The sequence below is a fragment of the Leopardus geoffroyi genome, chromosome B4 (genome assembly GCF_018350155.1).
Source record: "Leopardus geoffroyi isolate Oge1 chromosome B4, O.geoffroyi_Oge1_pat1.0, whole genome shotgun sequence".
In the NCBI taxonomy this organism is placed as follows: Eukaryota; Metazoa; Chordata; class Mammalia; order Carnivora; family Felidae; genus Leopardus; species Leopardus geoffroyi.
Genome location: NC_059341.1, coordinates 109,113,863 through 109,137,238, shown reverse-complemented (window position 1 = coordinate 109,137,238; position 23,376 = coordinate 109,113,863). Strand labels below are relative to the sequence as shown.

General features: G+C 34.0%; 1 protein-coding gene across 5 annotated transcripts in view; it reads left to right on the top strand.

The window, feature by feature from the left end:
• MGAT4C (MGAT4 family member C) overlaps positions 1-23,376 on the top strand; it is a 740,390-nt gene that overhangs the window by 688,028 nt on the left and 28,986 nt on the right. The window contains exons 2-3 of one of the 5 annotated variants that reach the window (XM_045467112.1): positions 3,170-3,219; positions 19,884-19,982. The exons of 3 other annotated variants lie outside the window; for them this stretch is intronic. The gene's annotated coding sequence lies outside the window, so the exon portion shown is untranslated. The remainder of the gene's footprint in view (positions 1-3,169; positions 3,220-19,883; positions 19,983-23,376) is intronic. One more of the 5 variants, XM_045467109.1, reaches the window with a different exon arrangement.

Below are 23,376 nucleotides of genomic sequence, written 5' to 3'. Positions count from 1 at the left end.
TGACAGTGAAGCACAGTCACTTTTAACGAATTTTTTTTTCTGTAAGATTCCTATCAAGAATGATATGAAGGGAAAAGAATATATGATTTAAGATTCAGATGAGCATAGATTTTTTTGAGAAAGGTAATTTTTCCGCCTTTCATTTTCCCTCATGTTTTGTGTTCCTTATCTGCCGTAAATTTCGCTGAGTGATGTTGTGTGGTTTATTTGACTCTTGGAGCTGCTCCTGTGCCCATGAAGAAAACTGCTTAGGAATAGTACAGAAAGTACACATTTATTATTATTTAACATGCAGTATTGTAATAGCTGACATTTGTGTAACCGAAGCAATTTATTTATCCAAAAATTTAGGATGTGTTGAGTGTGTATTCAAATACTTATCAGTAACAAGGAACTCTGAATTTTTTCAGAAAATCAACATACAGATATTTTTAATCTGATGACATTTTGTTGTCTTGAAAATCCTTCCATAACCATTACAAGTTTATAGTTGTTTTTAGGGTTACTATCTCCCTGTAGAATGCTTAGTTGATTAGCCTCACCTTGAGATTTTTTCCAATATATGCTTTCACTTTACACAGAAATGAAGTTTGCTATTATGACAGGCTGAATAATTACATTATATATTTAAAAATGTATATTTATATGTTATATATTTAAATATCTATATTAAATATTTGAAGCTTGAATATTGGAAATGGTCAAAAATAATAAAATAATTCCATCAACTAATTTTTTTAAGTCTTTGAAATTTCTGTGGTAACAAAATTATTTGTAACATGACTCAAAATATATAATCACAATAAAGAACAGAAGTATATAAAATTAACTATTGTTCATAATAATGCCTCAGAAAGAAGAAAATCACTCATATATATTATAATTTAAGTTACATCAATAATGCCATCTAGTATGTTAAATATCAAATAGGATAAATTCTCATAGTAATAACATTATTTTTATATCAAAATAATATTTATAAAAAGAAAACATATGACTTAATACACTCAGAGAAATTATCTTTACTTAGTTACCCTTTACTTAATTGAATATTTTTTTTCATATATATCTCTTCTCAGGTACACCTCTGTGATATTTTTCCTTAGAATATATGAGCAATTATCAGCCAAATATAATCCTTATAAACCACTAATAAGCCCAGGTCTTGTGTTTTCAGTGTATGTTTCAGTTTCCATTTGGTGATCTGCATACAAGATTAAATCATCAGATTCCATTTGTTAATCAGCCTTTCAGAAAATTCATCCATTTTACTGTAAAAAAAAATCAGATCTGTTAAAATCTATCTTGAAATGTAAGGTCAGATCACTAGTAAGTGGAAACAGTCAGAAGACATAGATCATTACAAGACATTATAAGACATCCAGGTCTTGAAGGATGTTATACAATTTTCAAAACACATACAGTTCTTTCATGATTGCCTGATCATCTGATTACCACTTCTAGTGTCTGGACTCCTATCATCAATGTGTTCCATCCATAAATTTAAAAACATAAAGTCCATAGTTCCAAATGCCTTGTTGTGGCCAAATACCAAAAGCTTGTTAAAACTTGACTTACTGTTACAGTGTTCTGCAGACCAAATTTCTTGGAATCTATAGTGGGGCCTCTTTTTTTTTTTAATTTTTGTTAATGTGTATTTATTTTTGAGAAAGAGAGAAAGCAAGAGCAGAGGAGGGACAGAGGGAGACACAGAATCCAAAACAGGCTCCAGGCTCTGAGCTGTCAGCACAGAGCCCCATTTAGGGCTGGAAATAACCGTGAGATCATGACCTGAGCAGAAGTCTAACGCTTAACCAACTAAACCACACAGGCTCCCCTACAGTGAGACCTCTTTAAATGCCACCTCCTTTCTGCCTGACCCTAATGATTGAGTGGTAATACCTCCATATTGACAAATAAGTTTATTTGAAATAAGATTATCAGAATGACTACTACCATTTTAAAGATCAATCTGTGGGACGCCTGAATGTCACAGTCCATAGAGTGACCAACTCTTGATTTTGGCTCAGGTCATGATCTCATGACTATAAGATCTCCCTCTCTCTGTGCCCCTCCCCCGCTCGGGCAGGTGCACATGCTCTCTCTCTCACAAAATGGATAAATAAACTTTAAAAGATCAATCTAGAATTGCAACTATTCTTGCCATATGTGAGAGCTACAGTATTAAAAATGGAGGAAAACTACAGATATCCCAGTGAAGGTGAGTATGTAATTGAGCACAGAACATCTAAACAGAGATGAAAAAAGAAAAACCCAAAAAACTAATAGAGATACCAGGCGAGACAGAGGAATTTGTGCTTTAAGAGCATGTGAATTTTCAAACTCCAGAAAATAACATTATTGTCTCCTTGGAAGTAACTACATAGCCCAGAGAAGCACTGAATTTTTAAAAAATGTATATAAATAGTACTTTTAAGTGTAGTCAAGAAAAGTAATGCAAAATAGCAACATATTTGTTACTCAAAATATCTTTGCTCAAAGAATGCCCAACATGACTTTTAAAGACATTATCTTTAGAGACTTCTCTTCATGTTCTCATTTTCTTATAGCTGCACAGTTTTCTTCTGAATAACCTTGTTACATGGTATGGCGAACTGCAGTAGCAAACTGTGTTCCAGGCAATGAATTTCTAATGTTATAACAAAAACATTCTCTTGAATATTGTAAGCCTTTATACATGATGGAAAAATCAGTAATGTAGACATTCGTAACAAAGTACCCTGTGCACTTTTTAGGTGAAGTGAAGCTAGGTAATATGGACTGAAGTTATTTTCAAAAGGCAAATAATCCTGTGCTTAAATGAAATATTATAAAATATATCTAATTTATTTACTACCCTGAAAAAAGCAATTGTAATGTTAAAAGATATATATATATATATATATATATATATATATATCTTTATATTGTATAATATATATTTCAAGCATTTAACTTTTAAATAATTTTACTTAATGTAAAGGGATATGCTATGATATACAAAAAAATTAAAATACGTATATATTCTGTCAATTTAGAAAATATTAATAAATATGAACATAATGCAACTGCATGGGAAATAACAAATTATCTAGAATATTTTTATTTTACTTTTATTAATAATAAACCAGAGGAATATATTAGTAATACTGGACTTTCTTTTTTCTAGTGTATCAACATTTTCTGTACAGAGCAGATTATGACAGCTTCTTTCTTAAGGTGAGATTGGTTATCTGTCACTCACAGTAAAATTCTGAGGAGCTACAATTTTTTTGTATATTATCACAGCTATTTCATAAAGTCAAACTCATGCCTAAATTGGAGCTATTTGCTCATTAATTTTATGTAAGCAGATTTTATTATTTCAATACTACTACTTTCACAGTAAAAACTCTAGAGGATGTTTATTGGAAATTTACAAGTTTATCAAAGCATGTATTTTGATATTTTGAATTAAACTTGGAAACATATTGACACTAGAAGAAAAAACAGGTCATAGAACAAAATTACAGTATACAACTAACACAATTAAGGTATCTTCCAGAGTGTATTAATATCTTTAAATCCTTCCTAAAATACAAGTATCTTAGAATATCTTAATTCTCATGAGCCATCCAGATTTTTGTGTTAATGTTATATGTATTTTTGCTCTATTATTCCAAAAGTTGAAATTATTATTATAGTTTTGTAAATTAATATTATGGAGGATTTACTCACATATTTCTCACTTTCTTTTCGCTCCATTCCTTCTTATCAGAACTTCCACTTTATCTCCCTTTGTGAAATATGTTCTTTCAATTTTCTCTTAGTGAACATTATTCAGGTTTTTTTTTTTATTTTGTCTGAAAGTACCTGTATTTTGCTCTCATTATAGTAAATTAATATCCCTGGAATGTGAGTCTAGATTGTCAATAATTTTTCTGACACCATTTAAGGTTTTATTCCACTGTTTTCTGGAGTCTATTTATTGTTGGAAAGTCAACTCTCTGCCTAATTGCTATACCTGTGTCTGTAATTTGCTATTTTTCTCTGGCTGCTTTTAAAATCTCTTGATCTTTGGTGTTCCGAAGCTAGTTATGATGAATCTAGGTACAGTTTTTATATATCACACTTCAGATTTATTAACCCTACAGTATCCGAGCAGAGATGTTTTTTCAGCAATTCTGGAATTACTCAGTCATTATTTCTTTTAATGTGGCCACTTCCATTTTTCTCTATTCTTTATGTCTCTTAATTTTTTTCCAAATCATTTCATAGTTTTTTTTTTTTTATTTTTAAGTTTATTTATTTTGAGAGAAAGAAAGAAAGAAAGAAAAAGAAAGATAGGGCAGGGAAGGGCATAAAGACAAGGAGAGAGAGAGAATCCCAAGCAGGCTTCGTGCTCTAAGTGCAAAGCCAGACATGGGATGGGGCTCAAACTTAAACGATGAGATCATGACCTGACCGGAAATCTGGAGCTGGATGCTTGACCGACTAGCCACCAAGGTGCCCCCATCACATAAATTTCTTAATGCCACGTTCTTTGTATCTATAACCAATTCACTGTGTTAATCTACATTTGTGACTTGTAATTAATCTCATTTTATTCTTTTTTTTATACCCTTGTGTTAACAAATTCCATTAGAGGGTTTTACAGATTTAATAGTCTCTTCTTTCTTTTTCTTATGTTCAAGCCAAACCTCTAATCTGTGGTTTTGATTGTACTCTCTGTTGTTCCTGGTTGTTTTCACTTATAAAATCCTATTTTGTTTGTGTGTTTTTGTTTTTGAATACAATCTCAGCTATGAGGAATATTATTGATGGGAATTCTTTAAGGCTAGATTTGGAGTTCTATTCTTAAAGTACAGTACTTGCTTTTACCAGTCCCCGACAGGGGGCAAGGAGGCAGCTAAATGCTCTGTTTTAGGTTTTTAACCCAACAAACAGCATGGGTTCATACTTCAGATCTGTGATGAGGACTAACTTGTTAATTCTTTGTTTTTCTCTCCAGCCAGCACTTAGGACAAGATTTCATTTCAGAATTATTTTCCCCATGAGGTTTATTTCTCATTTTATCTGGAGAAGGGACTTCTATTATGCTTTTCTCTTTGTTCCTCATGAAACAGTCAAAAGAGTAGCTCAAGCTTTCTAAGAATTGCTAGAAGTTCTCACCTAGAAAGCTGGCTTTGGAGATTACTTACCTCTCAGGGTTTCTGCTTTTACTTTTATATTAGTCTCAACAGATTTCCTTTTTATTCATATCAGATCAAGGATTCTTAAAAATATATATACAGATGTGTTTGTACATAATTTTATTTTAATTGTATTTATCTTTTCATCACAAGCTTACTCTGGCTGTAAGATTCAATATACTGGCTTGAAGCAGAAAATCAAGTGTTGTGGGTCTATAAAGATGCTAATATTTAATTCTTTACACTTGGTAGAGTGTAAATGGTAATATTTAGCAGAAAAATCTGTTAAAACTTTAATTCAAACTAATTTCCTTCCTAGTCTTTGACCTTTCCCTTCCATCATTCTGATATGCTTCTGTTACTTCTTTCTCTTTCCTGAAGCAAGGACTTTATCACATTAATCTTGCTAAATTATTAAGCCCTGTCAAGAGAAAGAGAGTACAGTTTTTGTTTGAATCTGCCTTTGAAGAAAATAAAAGAAGCATAATTTGTGTTCCTCTTCTAATCTCTTAGACTCTTCAAATGCACGATATTAATTTTATAGCCTTTGAGATTCTTGTAATTATCATTAATGCTTACTGTTTAACCAAGTGGGCAATTCATAAAATACACATTCAGGCTCTCTAATGAAGTTACCCATATGGTAGCTGGAAAAGGGAGCTAAAAATGGCAATGCACATACACAAGTGTTTTCTTTTCTTTATTCATGTGAAAGATGTATATATAAAGTCACTGTTGGTGGCACTTTCTGGTGTAAACATTTCAAAAATTTCTGTTTACTACCTTTGGAGGCTGGAACTTTCACACTGGTTTAAATCAGCCAGATTTACTTGTAGAAAATAGCAGTATGTTTATGTGTTATGTGTTTTTTTCAATAAAATCCTTTTTATTTTACCTTAAACTGTACCACATGTTATTTTCTTGTCTGTATTTTCAAAAAAGATGTGAAAATGCCACTGCAAAAAAAATCTATTTATAACAGGCTGTCCTTTGAGGGAAGAAGGAGGAGATTTTCAAACTAAATTTCAATCCATCAGTACTGAGTTCATTTTCATAAGCTATTTTATTTTCTCAATTTTTATTTTTACAACGGTATGTAGGAACAATTAGAATTAGCAGTAATTTGTGTCTTCCCAAATATTTGTAGTGCATATGGTTCCTTTTTCCTTTTTTAAAATGTTTATTTATTTGAGAGAGAAGGGTAGGGGCAGAGAGCAAGAGCGAGAGCGAGAGTGAAAGAGAGAGAGAGAGAGAGAAACCCAAGAAGATCTGGGCTGTCCATGCAGAGCTGACACAGGGCTCCATCTCACGAACAGTGAGATCATGACCTGAAGCGAAATCAAGAGTGTGATGCTTAACCGGCTGAGCCATCCAAGTGTTCCCATTTTTCCTTTTAATTAAATCGAGAGGTAGAGCCCTTTTAGAACACTTTCTGTTTATTGCCACTACTCCATTTCCTATGGCTCAGCCAAAGAGTTAATAACAACATATGAAGCAGGAGAAGGTATGCTATTCAAATGCAGTGGGATTAGCCAGTCTCCAGTGAGATATTTTAGTGCACGGTCATGCGTTGCAGTATGAACTATCAGCCTACAGAAAAAGTTAGCTCTTCATAATTCTTTCATCACAGTAGATATGTGACCCACATTACTGTCTGTTCTTTCCAATAAATATGGACTCCTCAGGCTGATCAGTCATCTTGTTACTCTTGATTTTATTTCTTCATGTAATGTTAGAGTAGTGAAACATTCTCAGTTCAAAATGTCTTAATTTTGATCTTAATATGATAAAATTTATGAGCAACTTCCCCTTTCCAAGGGCAGCATTATCACAACACCATCGAGAGTCTTCAACCTTCAACCTCAAACCAAAATGAGAAAGCCTTTATGAACAGTCTCTTAGTTAAAATTCTCAGCTTCTATGTTTCCACATTCCATAGAAATTACTGCTTTGCATAAAATCAGGAAGTAAATATTTCCTTACAGATTAAATACCTCAATATTGATCAATATTTTTGCATGTGTATTGGAAAAGGAGGAAGCCCATTTTGTAAGTATAAAATAATCAGGCTGAGAATGACTCTGTTACTGACGATAATGAAAGCGTGTCCATGGTCTATGGATTTCAAGGCTTTATAAATACGCAATATACTAGAGGAATTATGTAATGAGGGAAAAGAACAGTGACTTACTTGAAGAACAACTTCTATTCTCATAATGGAGAAATGCCACAGAAACAAAAAAAAAATAACCTTTTCTGAGTGGTCTCTGCACCTCAAGCAAAACTAGGGCAGGCCTGTTCTGTGGTAGTAAGAGTTCTAGGAGGGAGAGTTGGAGCATGAAGGGCCTACTGAGTTCTAAGCTTAAAATTGCACACTATTAATTCTAGAGCATTCTTTTAGCCAAAATATATTAAAAATTCAGCTGGCATTCATGTGTGGGAAAGAGACTACACCTCTTGATGGGAGACGTTGCAAAGTCATGCTGAAGAGGGAATACGTACAAGGAAGGGTAAAGAATTTGTGACATTTTGTCAGCCAATCAACTAGATTCACAAAAAACATAAGGTAAAAGTAATTCATTGCCTCACTTTCAATTAATTTAACTTTGTTCTACATACTCCAGAAATATGGAAGGACATATTTAGAAATAATAGCGCTGCCCTCTAAAATTCATTAGTAACATTGGCTTTACCCTGTAAATGCTTAGGTGTAACCAGTGTCTTAGATATAACAGACCTAAGAGATAGGTTCATACTAAATAAAATACCTAAGACATTGAAATTAAGGACAATTTTGCTCATTTCTTAATTTATAATAAGAAGTATAAGTATTATTCAAGATACACACACACACACACACACACATATGCATAATCAGCAAAATCTCTCACTATAGCCAAGTAATACTAAGCATACCACAGATATGCCATCAAAATTCACTTTCACAGAGACCAGAAATAGCCAAATGCATCACTTGAGCACATTTCTTCCTTATAGGCAGACAAATATAGAAATCAGAATAGTAGAGGTGCCTGGGTGACTCAGTCCGCTGAGCATCCAACTTCAGCTCAGGTCATGATCTCACCGGTTCATGGGTTCAATCCCCACATCAGGTTTTGTGCTGACAGCATAGAGCCTCCTTTGGATTCTCTGGTTCCCTCTCTGTCTGCCCAACCCCTTCCCCTGAGCACTCTCAAAAATAAACTGTAAAAATTAATTAAAAAAAAAGAAATCTGAATGCTTTTCTCTGATTATCAAAATACTCAATAGAAGATTGGCTGAGTAAAGATCTAATGACACTAAGCCAGGAAAGGCACATCTGATATTTTTATTTCTCTTTTCTAACAGGATGGAAAATGCTAAAGTGTGTATACTGCATCTCTCTCTATCTCAGAGATAACCATACTATTAAGGATAAAAATACCAAAATTTTTTTTCAGCTTGAGCTCCTTTTCTGAATCAGCTGTTGCATACTCATATATCTAGAATCATATAGGTAATATAAATGAGTGATGCAGTTCGATATTAACATATTAAGAAATTGGAAAAATAAAATAAATAAAATGAAATATTAAGAAATCAGGGATACAGGAGATTGCAGGAAACTGGAGAGAACCTTTCCTGTCTAAATGGAATTAGCAATTATTCAGGTCTAGTGGATTGTTGCCATGTGATAATGAAAGCCCATTATTACTACTCTAATTTAAAAATAAGTCTAGATATTTATCTCTCTCTCTATATATATATGTATATATTTTTTTACTTATTGCATGGGCCAAGCCAATCCTGTTAGAACCTAGATTCTTCCTTCAATGGCTATTGTTGTGAAACCTACATTAACTGACTATTGCAGATATCGCCATGAAGTTCCTGGGTTGTGGGCTTGTTTCTATTGATAAGTTGCTTTGTTATTGATGTTCATACATATTGATATTAATGTATGAATATTGATATTCATACATATTTATAATCTAGTCTTGCTCTCTCTTTAAAAATTTATGCAGTATTTTGCTCTCATGCATTAAAGTGTAGGAACATCTTAAGCAGATTTAACTCAAAATAAATAAAACTGTAAAAAGTCAGCAAAAAACAGAGAGAGAGAGAAATAGGAGAGAAACAGAAATAACTTTTAACATACATTTGCATGCTGGCAGTTTTGCTCACCATTTCATTTGGTCTGCCCCACTGTGAACCTGAAAATGAAATGGGAGATTTAAGTCACTATTCCCTCAGTTATTTTTAGCTCCTGCATATGAACATCTTACTCACCAAAGGGAGTGTGATTCTAGAGTATAAAATGTATGTTATTTCATGACTGAGGCCTAAACCCCAAAGGATTACTTTTGGTACTCAATAGAAAAAGCACAATTGTTTATAACATGGGGAAAACCACTGATTACGGTGAAACCTATTTTAGACAGGGTATCAATCTTAAGTGTATCATGAAAGTCCTACTTCTCCCATATTTGATTATCCATGTTTTATGCCTTAGTTGGTGACTTTGAATTTAATGGCTAACATGAAACACCACGGTTTTAGACTCTAAGGTCATTCGAACCCTTTCAAATTGTATAACATTGACAATCAGGAAACCTCAGTCTAGTCTCGGTCCTATCAGTAACAAGTTAAATCAATCACTTGGGGACGCCTGGGTAGCTCAGTCAGTTAAGCGGTCAACTCTTGGTTTCTGCTCCAGGTTGTAATCTCGGGATTTCATAAGTTTGAGCCCCGCATGGGGCTCTGTGCTGATAGGGTCAAGCCTGCTTGGGATTCTCTGTCTACCTCTCTCTCTTCCCATACCCGACTCATGCTGTCTCTGTCTCTCTCAAAATAAATAAACTTAAAAAAATAAATCAGTCACTTGGACTCTCTAGTATTGATTTTTTTTTCTTCTGCATAAAGTTATGGTTGGGCTAATAATCTTCACACTTCTTCATAGCTTGAATATTCTCATTCAATAAAGTATGCTTTGAACCCTAGTAAATGACAAATGTTTTTTTTTTCCAAATTATAATGTAATTAGTATTCTATTAGAAAACAATGCATAAATATGTATTATACCTAATCAATTTTTGGTTTTACCTCTTCAACCTTATTTTGAAAATAAGCAACCCAAAACTTTGTTCATCGTAGTTTTCTCAGCAAGTGTTTTTTGGTCATCGATACCAGAAAACTTTTCCATTTAATGAGCTTTATCTGTGTAGGACCACCTGTACAGATAGTAATATTACAAGTATTAAGACACGTTATAAACCTCAGCTCATAAATACATAGCCAATGAAGATCTGTGCCATAGACTGACATCCTTTTTATTCCACAATCAAACAGATTTCAACTTCAGTATCTATCTACAGACACAATGTCTTAGACCATTCTGGCTGCTATAACAAAATACCACAGATGGGAAAGTTGATAAATAACAGACATTTATTTCTTGCAGTTCTGGAGGCTAGAAGTCCACAATCACAGTGCCAGCATGGGCAAGTGAGGATCCTTTTCAGGGTTGCAAACTTCAAGTCATATCCTTACATGGTGGAAGGAACAAGTTAGCTCTCTGGGGCCTCTTTTATAAGGGCTCTTAATCCCATTCATGAGAGCTCCACTTTTCTTAATCACCTTCCAAAAGCCCTACCTCTTAATACCATCAATTTGGGCATTAGATTTTCAATATATGAATCTGGAGTAGACACATCATTCAGACCACAACACACAAATATGATACAAATGATTCACACAAATTTTTTTCTTTTCATTACTTAGCACTGGATTTCAAAATGTACAAACGTAAATATCAATTTTTATTCTATAACTTAATAGTTGAGTGAATGTGGGCAAATTGTTTAAGTATCTGAGCCTCCTTTGTCTTTTCTGTAAAGTAGCACATGACTTAAAGCTATTGTCATCTCTTTCTTTTTTCTCTTTGCAAGTTGTGGTCATGAAAGATGATATTTCCAACATAGGAAGACATAAACTCAGATTTCCAGAGTGCTCTTTTTATAGGGTCAGAGGCACAACAAATGTATGTCCAAGTCAATTGCTACTTGTAATTAAGAAATGTGGTTACTATTGTTGAATGATTGTTTCTAAACTGTTCATCCAAATACAATTATACGCAATTAAAATTAACCCCTAGACATGTTCTATGTTGTAATCATTAGGCATTCACAGTTCTTTTTAATGTTAATGAGACACTCATTCAGCAATGAATAAAAGGAAAACTCTAATCCAGGATTGAATTTCAATACAGCTGTTTTTTTAAGGTTCCATATTACCTGTAAATAAAGTGTTATCACTAATATCATGAACAATAGTTTTAAATTAGATAAGTGGTTCCCTCCTCCCTGAAGAAAATGATTCCAAAGAAACAATAAATTAATTAATAATCTTCAAGAAATATTCAGCAAGTTCTGACTTCCTCTTTTTTCCTGGGACCCAGCCTCCTGACATTTTGTAAAGCAGGAAATTGTGATTGCCACAAGTTGCAGAAAAGAAATTGTGTGCTCACACAGTACAAGATTGATGGTTTTACCAGTCCAGATCTCTCCCCAAGTAGTTGAATAGCAGTTTGTATGTTCCTAAATAGACTATTTACAAAGCAAACCAAAATCGTATTGTAACAGCAACATTCCATCTAATTCTCATTTGTGATGGCAGAGTCAGCCCCACACTTTGAATTGGCTATGCCCCGTTTGTAGTACTCCTTTCTTTCCCAAGACTCACACTACTTTTTGATTCTGTCTTTTTTGACCTGACATTGACATTTACATTTGCCTTAAACTATGACAAGTCTTGATAGAGCTGGAGACCTTTTCTAATCTATTGAGTCATCCTATTTAATTCAATGTTTGACTCCAAGACTGGACAAATAAAAATATGTGGTGTTATTGATGTAAAAGGCGTACAGAGCTTATGTAAGCACAGAATCAACTCTTTATTTCTAGCAGTGAAGAATAATGAAAATAATCCATAAAAATTACATTTGGCTAAAGAAAGTATAGAGTACTTTTATTACATATGATTCTATCTTAGAATCATCAATAAATTCAGCATTTACTTATTTAGAGTCTACTTGGTCCCTGGCACCTGGTACCTGGCACACAGTTAGATTTGTACATTTAAAAATACACAATTTCCGTAAGTTTTGAAATAGATATGGGAATTAATGTGAGCAGTCTATTCAACTGATGATGTCAGGAGAAGGCATTGATCTGATATACTTTTTCTGAGTGTGTACCAAGTTCTAATTGCTTTGTTATCTCATTTAATCAAAGAAATAACCCTTGAAATCAAGTGTTAATGTGCTAACTTTACAGCAAAGACCTTGAGGATTAAGACCTTGCCTGAAATTACAGTCATAAGTAGACAGTCCAGAATGAAAATTCAGATGTATCTGGCTTCCAAATTCTCTCTTTCAACTAGATGCAGGAGAAGATTTGGAATTGAGTTTGAAAGATGAATAGAAGTTAATTAAGCAGGCAGGGAGAAAGTAATTGCGGGCACAGTCCACAATAGTAACAAAGGCACACGTAATAAAGTGAGTGGCATAATTTGGGAAGCAAGTAGGCTCTTCAGCTATGATATTGGTTCTTGGAATGGAACCCTGAAAAAATAGAGTGGAAATGTAGTCTGTAGCCAAGTTGTAATACACCCAACATGGAATGACAAGAAGTTATAAGTCATTGAAAGGTTTCAAGTGGGTAAATAGAATTGTAATAAATCTTTAGAAAAATAATGCTAATAACAGTATGGAAGATGAACTGTAGGAATGAGTGGTTGTGGCAGGGCAATTAAGTAAAACCCTGTAGGTACAAACAAGGGCTCCTAAGACCTATCAATTCTTTGTGCCAATCTATTCTAGAGTACGTTTAAAAATTAAATACATAAATTTACAAAGGACATATCTCTGTGCCTGGCGAATAATGATCCTCCAAAAATATTAATTGTTGTTATGTTATTTTGGAAATAGATATTCATTTAACAAACATTTGTTGAAGCCTTACTATGTGCCAGGAACTCTTCTAGGAGCAAGGGATACTGCAGTGAACAAAACAGATCAAGTTCTTACTCTGCAGGGCTTATCTTCTCTAGAGGGAGGAAGTGAGTCAGAAAAAAAAAGAAAAAAGAAAAAACAGGAAAATGTCAGAGACATATCTGAGATGGAATTGACTGAACTTGATTACATACTGCATGTGGGATGGTGTGCGTCATCAGTGAGGACAACAGAGGAAGAGTCAGGAAAGATGCTGAGATTTTTACCTCAGGCAACAGTGCAGAGGCATTGTCTTGTCATTAGACAAAATAAGAAAATAGATCCAAGAACACGTGTGGGCAGAGTTGAGGAGAGGAACCGGAAATGAATTTGATTTAGAACATGCCAAATTACAGATGTCTGTACAACCAGGCAGACATGATAGGCTCTGGAAATTGGTTTCTGTAGATGCTATACTGTAGTGGAGCAGAAACAATTTTGTCTTGGTGATACATCTGTCTCTCTAACCCCCAGCAGAATGCTGGTGTATACTGAACATGGGCTTAACAATTTTGCTGTGGAGGGGCGCCTGGGTGGCTCAGTCAGTTGAGCGACTGACTTTGGCTCAAGTCATGATCTCCCGGTTTGTGAGTTCGAGCCCTGCGTCGGTCTCTGTGCTGACAGCTCAGAGCCCGGAGCCTGCTTCTGATTCTGTGTCTCCCTCTCTCTCTGCCCGTCCCCAACTCGTGCTCTGTCTCTCTCTGTCTCAGAAATAAATAAACAAAAAAAATTAAAAAAAGAATTTTGCTGTGGAAAATAATAAATGTACATTTTGAAGAAAAGACTCTCTGTAACTCCATGACTAACCGCAGTGAAGATTGTGATAAGAAGTTCCCTTCTGCTTTCCATCTTTGCTGATATTTGACTACATCACCTCTCAGAGAGATGCAAGACGCAAACCTTGACTGGTTGTCTAACTTGATGAGGTTACAGTTTCCCTTGGGTAAGAGCAGTATTGTTCTTCTTTTCTAACCATAGCTTTGCTAAGCAGAAATACTATTAAGCAGAGTGTAAGTTCATATTTAATCAGAATTTAAGATTCTCCATTAAGAGGCTCTAAGCTTCTTGGTGGGAAATATTATATTCATATTTGCATCCTCATGCTTTATCCAGGTACATAGTAGGCACAAAAAATGTGGCAAATTAATAAATGAAGAATAAAAAAAAACAAACAAATGTTATATAACACAAGGAAATGGATACCCCAAAACCAAATTGTTGTAATTCTTCACATAACACTATCTGAATAAAAATACTCAACTGATTTTGAAGATTTCTTCTAAAAATGTAATTCTGCTACTAAAATTTGTCCTGAAAATGAGTAAGTATATCATATGAAGAGATTACTTTTTGGATATAACAATGAACATTTTCTTTTTTTTTTTTTTTAATATTTTAATGTTTATTTTTGAGAAGAGACAGAGTGCAAGCAGGGAGGTGTCAGAGAATCCAAAGCAGGCTCCAGACTCTGAGCTGTCAGCCCAGAGTCCGATGTGGGGCTTAAACTCACAAACTGTGAGATCACGGCCTGAGCCGAAGTCAGACATTTAACTGACTGAGCCACCCAGGTGCCCCCAACAATGAACATTTTCAAATTAAATCACCAAAAAAAAACAATGATTTTAAAGTAATTATACCATACAATAGAGACTACTTCATAGAAAGACCTATTAATGCAGAACAAAAGCTTTGGATTACTCAGACTGGTTTTACAATGTTTTTAAAATTCTCAGAAAATGAAAAATACCCAATTTGCACTGGAACTTTGATTTTTATCCAATTGATCCATCTCCCTGTGTATTTACAAACTTCATATTCAAACATCTACTTATTCCAATAAAAATAGAGATAATCTTCAATAACTAATAGACCTTATTTCCTTTATTTTCCCATTCCTGCTCCTTTGGTTTCAAAAGGCATACCCTCAAGTAAAATGGTTGCTCCATTACCAACCCATTGTCAATATTCCACTTAGAGTAATTTCCCCATGTCTCTGGATTTAGAGACTAATTTATTAAGCCTATTTTCTCATTTTAAGTCATTTTTCCTTTTCCAAATTAATCTCCAATCTCAAAAATGTACAAGATAAAATTTTTATGATATGCCATTCTATGTTGAAATAACCAGGAAACTCCATTCATCCTAAATTCAAAGAGGAGGAATATATTGTGATTAAGATCCTGGGTTCTCAGGGGCACCCTGGGTGGCTCAGTCAGCTGTCTGACTCTTGATTTTGGCTCAGGTCAGGATCTCTTCCTGTCCTGAGATTGAGCCCTGTGTCAGGCTCTGCGCTGACAACATGGAGCCTGCTTGGGATTCTCTCTCTCCTTCTCTCTCTACCCTTCCCCTATTGTTTTTCTCTCTCTGTCTCTCAAAAACAAATAACTAAACATTAAAAAAAAAAAAAAAAAGATCCTGGGTTCTGAAATCAGCTGCCTTTGAGTTCCCTATCTGCATCACTTCCAGATTGTATATCTTTAAGACGGTTATTTAACATCAATAAACTTGTTTCCACATGTACAAAATGACAAAGATATTAATGGTGCCTATCTCACAAGTTTTCTGTGACAATTAGATGAATTATAGCACATAAAATTCTTAACACAGAGCCAGAACTACTAAAAGCTCAATGTGCTGGTTATATGTAAATTTGGAGATTGTCTGCTTTTTATGTTTGTACCATTGTCCTTTAAAAAACATCAGGTATTTTACTACTTCTTGTCTTTAATTAGTTCAGTCTTTTAAAGTGCCAATCAGATGACTATTACCATGTTTAATGCTGCAGACAATAATTAGAAAATTGAAAACACAGTGCTTGGTACTCCAGTTTGAATGATCAAAATTACACTGGTAAAAGTTTGCAATAATTACATGTAGAGTTAATATATAGATAAATCAGGGTGTGTAATGAGAGATCTTGGGTCATATCTTAGCTATAATATGACATTTTTCCCTCTTATTTCCTTCACTAAAGCTTTTTGTTTTAATGTAATAATCCTCCTCCCAACCCCTAGAATCTCCCCTCAGGATCAAACTCCTACCCACACTTTTGCATACAACATAGCAATCAAATTAGTAAAATACTGTGTTATAATTAGAAACACTTTCTTTGAAGTTCCACTAAAGGTTTCTGAGATTTTAATTGAAGAGATGCTTTTATCTGTGTTCTCGAATGGTAAATTCATCAATTAAAAATCCACTCAAAAATGTTGGGGAACATCTCTGAGGTATATATTTTCCTAAGTAAAGTAAATACTTTGCCTCCAATGAGCCCATAGTTTATTAGGGGGAAATCAGGCAATGCTTCAAAAAGGAGCATAGGGGTGCCTGGGTATCTCAGTTGGTTAAGTGTCCTACTTCAGCTCCGATCATGATCTCATGGTTTGTGAGTTCAAGCCCCATGTCGGGCTCGGTACTGACAGCTTAGAGCCTGGAGCCTGCTTCAGATTCTGTGTCTCCCTCTCTCTCTCCCCATCTCCCCCACACACTCTGTCTGTCTCTCTCTCAAAAATAAATATTAAAAAAATTAAAAGAAGGAGCATAATTTGAGCTACTGTGGTGTGAAGCATGGACCATTTGAGCAGACATAGAACACGGTATTAAGAGGTGCCTGGGTGGCTCAGTGGGTTGAGCGTCTTGATTTCAGCTGAACTCTTGATTTCAGTTGAACTCTTGATTTCAGTTCAGGTCATGATCTCACAGTGGTGAGATCCAGCCTCTACGTCAGGCTCCGTGCTGATAGCACAAAGCCTGCTTAGGAGTTTCTCTCTCTCTCTCTCTTTCTCCAAATAAAATAAACTTAAAAAAAACCATGATGTTAGAGGTGGAATACTGTCAACTACTAAGGCAAAAGAAGGTGACAGGAGTTTTTAATGACATGCAAAAGAATTTGAACTTTGTACCACCAGCAAATGGAATTATGAAATGTCTCATGCTTGAGAATGACAGGGTATTTGTTTTAAGAAAATACTGCAGAGGAGTGTGACAGAGGGATCTGAAGAATGTAAGATATTCTTTAGAGACAACAGTTGATGGAGCATTTTTAACGGCATGTGTTTGATATTTTCTGAACTAGATACCCTTGCTTTTAAAGACTGGAAAACCTAAATATCTCAGGTCAATGGAGAATATGTAAAATCAAAAGTTATACTGATTACCGACCATTACTAACTATATATATTTTATGTTGATGAAATATTACTGCACATATACAATATTTTTCTAGGAAAAGATGAATATGCACATTAAAGTCTAAAATTGTTATTTCAGAGATGAGCTTAGCAAAGTGAAGTAAATTTTATCATTGGTAAATTCTCTGGAAAATGATAGTAAGAGCTATACTGATGGCTTTGGAGCATCTGAAAGATTCTAAACTGTTTTATGAATTATAAAATAGTATGTTTAACATAGTTTCAGTGTTACATGTATTCACATAAATTTCAAGTTTTTGTCTAATCACTGAAATGGATAATTTCCCATTGACTAGAATATTTTATTACTGGGCTAGCATTCTTAACCGATAGAAAGCAGTTAAAATGTGCAGTCTGTAACGACCTGTGTTCTCAATTAATGTTTTTCATTATATGAAGTTCATATAAAAACATCCAAAAATTCATGGCAAGAAATAGAGTATACTATATGATGTGATCTAAGTAATTAATTAAATATTAGAGTAGCCAATGGAGTACAAATGAGAAACTAGTGATTTTTAAAGTATAATTTTCATAATAAAATTATTAAAAAATACACAAATGTCTAATTATCTTTAAATAATGCTTCTTGCCAGGATATTTTAAGTTAGTCACTAGCCATTGTATTTGAGGATACATGGAAGACAGGAAAAGTCTTTTAATGCTTGGTTATTGGAAGAGCCAATAGTCAGAAAAATATCTATGGAAATGCCTTTTGCAGCCTCTTTCACTGTCTGTTATGTTGCTGTTCATTTGCTTACGAGGTGTGGTAGTTTCAAAGTTAAAAATTCTTCATTTCCTGAGGGTTTCCTAATAATGGTTTATTATAGCTCTGTTTTATTACTATTTTTAAGATGATGGACATATTTATTTGTAATATACTTAGAACTGGTTAATAATGATTTTAAGAAACCAAATTCAATGCAGATTGAAACATGAGTATTTTCTATGGAGATCACCTCCTATTCAGTAAATGGCACCATACATAAATGCATTGTTGTTACTTTAATTGGAAAGGACCCCTTTTAGTAATGTCTCTGGCTCTGGAAGAATTATAAACACACAAATTGGAAGAGCTAAGAAAGCTTATTTAACTAAGCTGTCAACAGCAATCTCTCAAATCTGCTTAAATTTATTGGGAGGCGGGAAGATCTATTTGAAATGCCGACAAGAAACACAGAACCAGTTCTAACAGTGTTACATTTAATACACAGGGATATATTACCAGGTTAAAGAGAGTTGGCAGTATGTATCATAAATGTAGCTACCCTTTGACCCAGCAATTTCACTTATAGGATTATATCAAAAATTATGCACAATGGTATGTTACAAGAATTTTGTTATATCGCTGTTGAATCTTTTATAATAAGGAATATTTGGAAATGACTTACAGATATATTTATTAGGAGAGGGCCCAATAAGTAAGTGTTTCACCTAGACCTACAGTTCAATAATTTTAAAAAATAAAGAACCCTATTTGTACTGATGAGAAAAGATTTCTAACGTATGTTAAGAAACAAAAAGACACAAAGCAGTACACATAATATGGTTCAGTGTATTTGTGCTATTTTAAGTAGAGCTGTGTGTGCTATGTCTGTGTATGTGTAGAAAAGGCCCTGGGAAATTAAGTTATGGAAGGAACTGGGTATTTCTAGTAGGAACTTTGGGGTATGGTGGTTTACTGCTTCTATTTTTTATACATTCTTTCATTATTGTGTATTTAAAGAAAATGAATGCAATATAGTTTCTCTTTCTCACTCATTATGAACAGGATTTAGACACTTTGTTTATTGTAGCATTAGTTTTTATTTTATATTAGCAAAACCATGAGAGTTAAGGACATATACATGCTATCACAACTACAGACATATCTATGATACTATAAGCAGTATTTCTCCTAATTTATCATTATACTTTCACTACTATGGGTCAGTATGGCCATTTGGTTTGAATCTCAACCAGTATGCAACCCTGGACAAGTTTGCTAAACATTCCCTAAAGCCTCTTTTTTCTTGATTAAAAAATGGATATCATAGTCTCTGCCTATTGAAGTTCCTGCAGGAAGAAAATAGACAGTGAATGTAGAAAGTCCTATAGCACGGTGCCTATCATATAATACATTTCGCTAAAATGTAGATTTTTTTAGTGTTTGTTCATAGTTGATAGTCTATTTTCCTCAATAAATTATAGAATTCTTAAAACAACATATATAAATATTATTCAATACATGTATTTGCAAAAGTATTTAATTCTCTAATAACATTTTTAGCTATTGAATATAGAAATATAACTATTTTAATATAAAAGAGCCAGAGGTTAGCCTTGAAGAAACATATTTTATGAAATTCTTTCATTTTAATCGATTATCTGCACAATGCCATGAGTCAGTGATGTTTGGAGTACATGTGGGAAATAATGCAAAATAGATTACAAGAATGAACATAGGAAAATTGGATTTCACTGTTGAAATTATTAATTTCTTTCTCAAATGAGTTTTTCATTACAGATTTTCATTATGCCCTCAGGCCATAGCTTCCTAATCAATAAAGTAATTCCTACCATGGGAGAATGAAAAGGAAGAGAGACTGAAAGGTTGGTATAAAAATTATATTTAAGGAACTGGTAATGAATCTAGATTTAAATTTACTTATTTCTTTTTAAAAACCACTTGACTGTTTTAAGAAATCAGTACCCATAGGGAAAAGACAAAGTTTTGATTCTGTTTCCATTTGAGGGTAACCCAAATGAACTAATATTGTCATACAACTGTTAATATTACTAGATTTAATTATAACCTTGTGAGACTATGAATTGAAAAAAATTAAACTGATATATTAGAATTTTTTAAGATTTCTGATAACAAAGTGAAGGAACAGAATTGAGACTTTAAAATCCATTAAAAAATGTCAATTATACCATTGCTGTAAGTATCCCTAGGCCACAGACATTGCAGCTTTCCATTTGAACATTTAACTACAGAAATGACTGCTTCAATTTCACCAAGAGCAAGCTGTAGGATAGTTGATGATATTTGTTTTCCTGAATCTGAATTAGCACAGCTAGTCAACTTGAAATTTTGTATCAATCTAGCTCTATGAATTAGAATTTTATGGCCTAAGTTGTCCATTTAGATATTGAAGTACAGTTAGAAGAGTGTTTATAGAAAAGAAAACTATCTTCCATAAAATTAATATATCAGCAGTTATTTTACAAAACATAAAAAGAGAAAGAAGAATTTAAATATTCTTCAGCTCAGAAAACATTTTTTACCTTTAGAACTAAATAATACCTTCTCATATTTTTGCTTCACTTTTTTTTGCATAACTTTAAACATATATTATACATAGCAGCACCCGGGTGGCTCAGTCAGTTAATTATCCAACTTTGGCTCAGGTCATGATCTCATGGTGTGTGAGTTTGAGCCCCGTCTGGGGCTCTGTGCTGACAGCTGACACCTGGAATCTGCTTTGAATTTTGTGTCTCCCTCTCTCTTTGCCCCCCCCCCCCCGCCTCTCATGCTCTGTCTCTTGTCTCTCAAGTGTGAATAAACGTTAAAAATTTTTTAAAAATTTTATATGTAGAATTTGGGGTGCTTTTTAAAACAAATATGTTGTTTTAAATGTGCTCTATGTTTATTACAGAAAACTAGGAAATACAGAGGAGTATAAAGAAGTGACAACCACTCATACTTGTATGAAACACCTACAACCAATATTAATATGTCATTGTAGCTCTTTAATCTTTTTTTCTATATGCATTTTTACAAAGTTAAAATTTTAGATGTATTTAAGAATAGTAAACACATAAAAACATTTATAGGTCTTAGATAAAACGGAATATGTGGAGGTGATTTATTGACAAATTATAATGGACATTTTCATTCAGGAAGAGTTTTAAAGATAGAGAAAAAAATTCATTTTTCAAGATTGTTGACACAGAAGTAATCTGTAAGTTACCCAACTCAACTCTACCTCTCCAAAAGCCAAAATTTGCTGGCAATTATGCTTGTAAACACCAAACAATGTAAATGTTATGGCCATCCGTAAGCATACACAGTTTGTGAATGGAAAAATTCATTTTAAGTGGCTTTAAGTGGCTACAATGAATCATATATTCTACTTGAGCATTGGGTGTAGTTTTATTAACATATTTCTTGATTCCAGAAAATTCAAAGGTATGAAATAGCAAAAGCTTTGTAGTATTTAATACAAAGTCCTGTTTCACCGCTCAGATTCAAAATCAACACGAGGATACCTAAGTCCTATTGGTTTCTTAAATTCAGAATCAGAACTAAGGAAAAGCTACAGTCCTGGGGCACCTAGGTGGCTCAGTCAGTTAAGCATCTGACTTTGGCTCAGGTCATGATCAAAAGGTTAAGATTTCTTTTTTTTTAAGATTTTATGTTTAAGTAATCTCTACGTGCAATGTGGGGCTCCAATTTGCAAACCCGAGATCAAGAATCACATGTTCTACCAACTGAGCCAGCCAGGCTCCCCAAGAAGCACCTCATTTGTAGAGCTTTCTGATAAACTGAGTAGACTGGAATGCATAAAAAGTCAGAGAATCAGAAAGACCCGTCCTTTATCACACCTATGTATCACACCTTGGTATATATGGTCCCTGGGCACATCACTTAATCTATCCGATCTTTAGGTTTTTTATTTGTAATGTGAGGATAATCACGAAATATGTTCTTATCTACCCCATGAGTTTTGTGGAAGACTTAACAAAATTTTATAGCCCTCTGAGTCAGTTATCATCATCATCATCATCATCATCATCATTTTTTCTTCCCCACCACAACTCAAAACAGCTTTCATAATCATGATCTGCCTAAGCACTAACTCCTATATTCTTGCTAAAGTACTTAGCAAGTACTTTAATTTTTTTTAATGGTTATTTATTTTTGTTCTCGTTTCAGCAGCACACATACTAATGTTTATTTTTGAGAGAGAGAGTGAGACAGAGCGTGAGCAGGGGAGGGCCAGAGAGAGGGAGACACAGAATCTGAAGCAGGCTCCAGGCTCTGAGCTGTCAGCACGGAGCCTGACGCGGGGCTCGAACCACAAACCCTGAGAACATGACCTGAGACGAAGTCAGACACCTAACCGACTGAGCCACCCAGTCACCCCGCAAGTACTTTAAAGTACTTAATGTTGGCTATTATTGATTCCACACCAGCTAGCCCTTTTTAGCTCAATGGAAGGAAACTCGAGATCTGTAAGAGAATGATATTCTAAAAGAGAAGTTGGTAAATAAAGAACATTTCTTGTCTTAGTTAGCTTCTGTGTTGAAAAAACTGACTATGCTTTCTTCCCAATCCTCATCTCAAGTTTTACTATTTTAATAGTCCATGACAGGAAACCTGCTTGTCAATGCCATACATTCTCTATCTGTGTTTCTATCTGCTTCAAGCAAACCAGAAAATAATCTTTCTGGTTATCACTGTGAACCCTAAGGAATAATCTAGCCTCTATAATTTTCCACTTTGCTACCACCTACGGTTACAAGTGAACCATACAACTTGGGACTGTAAAAAAACAAAACAAAACAAAACAAAAAAACCTTGAATTAAAATACAATTACCTTTGTTCCATCAATATCTGAGCCTTTTGTAAAAAAATGGAATGGTAATCATGTTTTATAAAACCTTTCCCGTTTTTGTGACTTCCTGAAGCTTTTGCTATGTCAGCAACATTCTTTTTTTTTCATCAGAAAGTATCGAATACTGCCCTGAGGGTGTGTGCTGCCTTCCACAAAGTAGAAAAGCAAATTGGGCAAGCATTAAAAAAGGCAAGCCAAGCAAGTCAGATACATATAGTGCCACATGTCAGACAGATGAACAGTTGATGGCAAGACTCACTTTGTGATTTTCCCTGATGTGGGGTTAAGTGCTGGACACAAGCCCATATGATTTGGAGAGTATAATTTTACTTTTTCATTTTTTTTGATTTAAAAATAGACTATCAAATAAAATATAAATTAA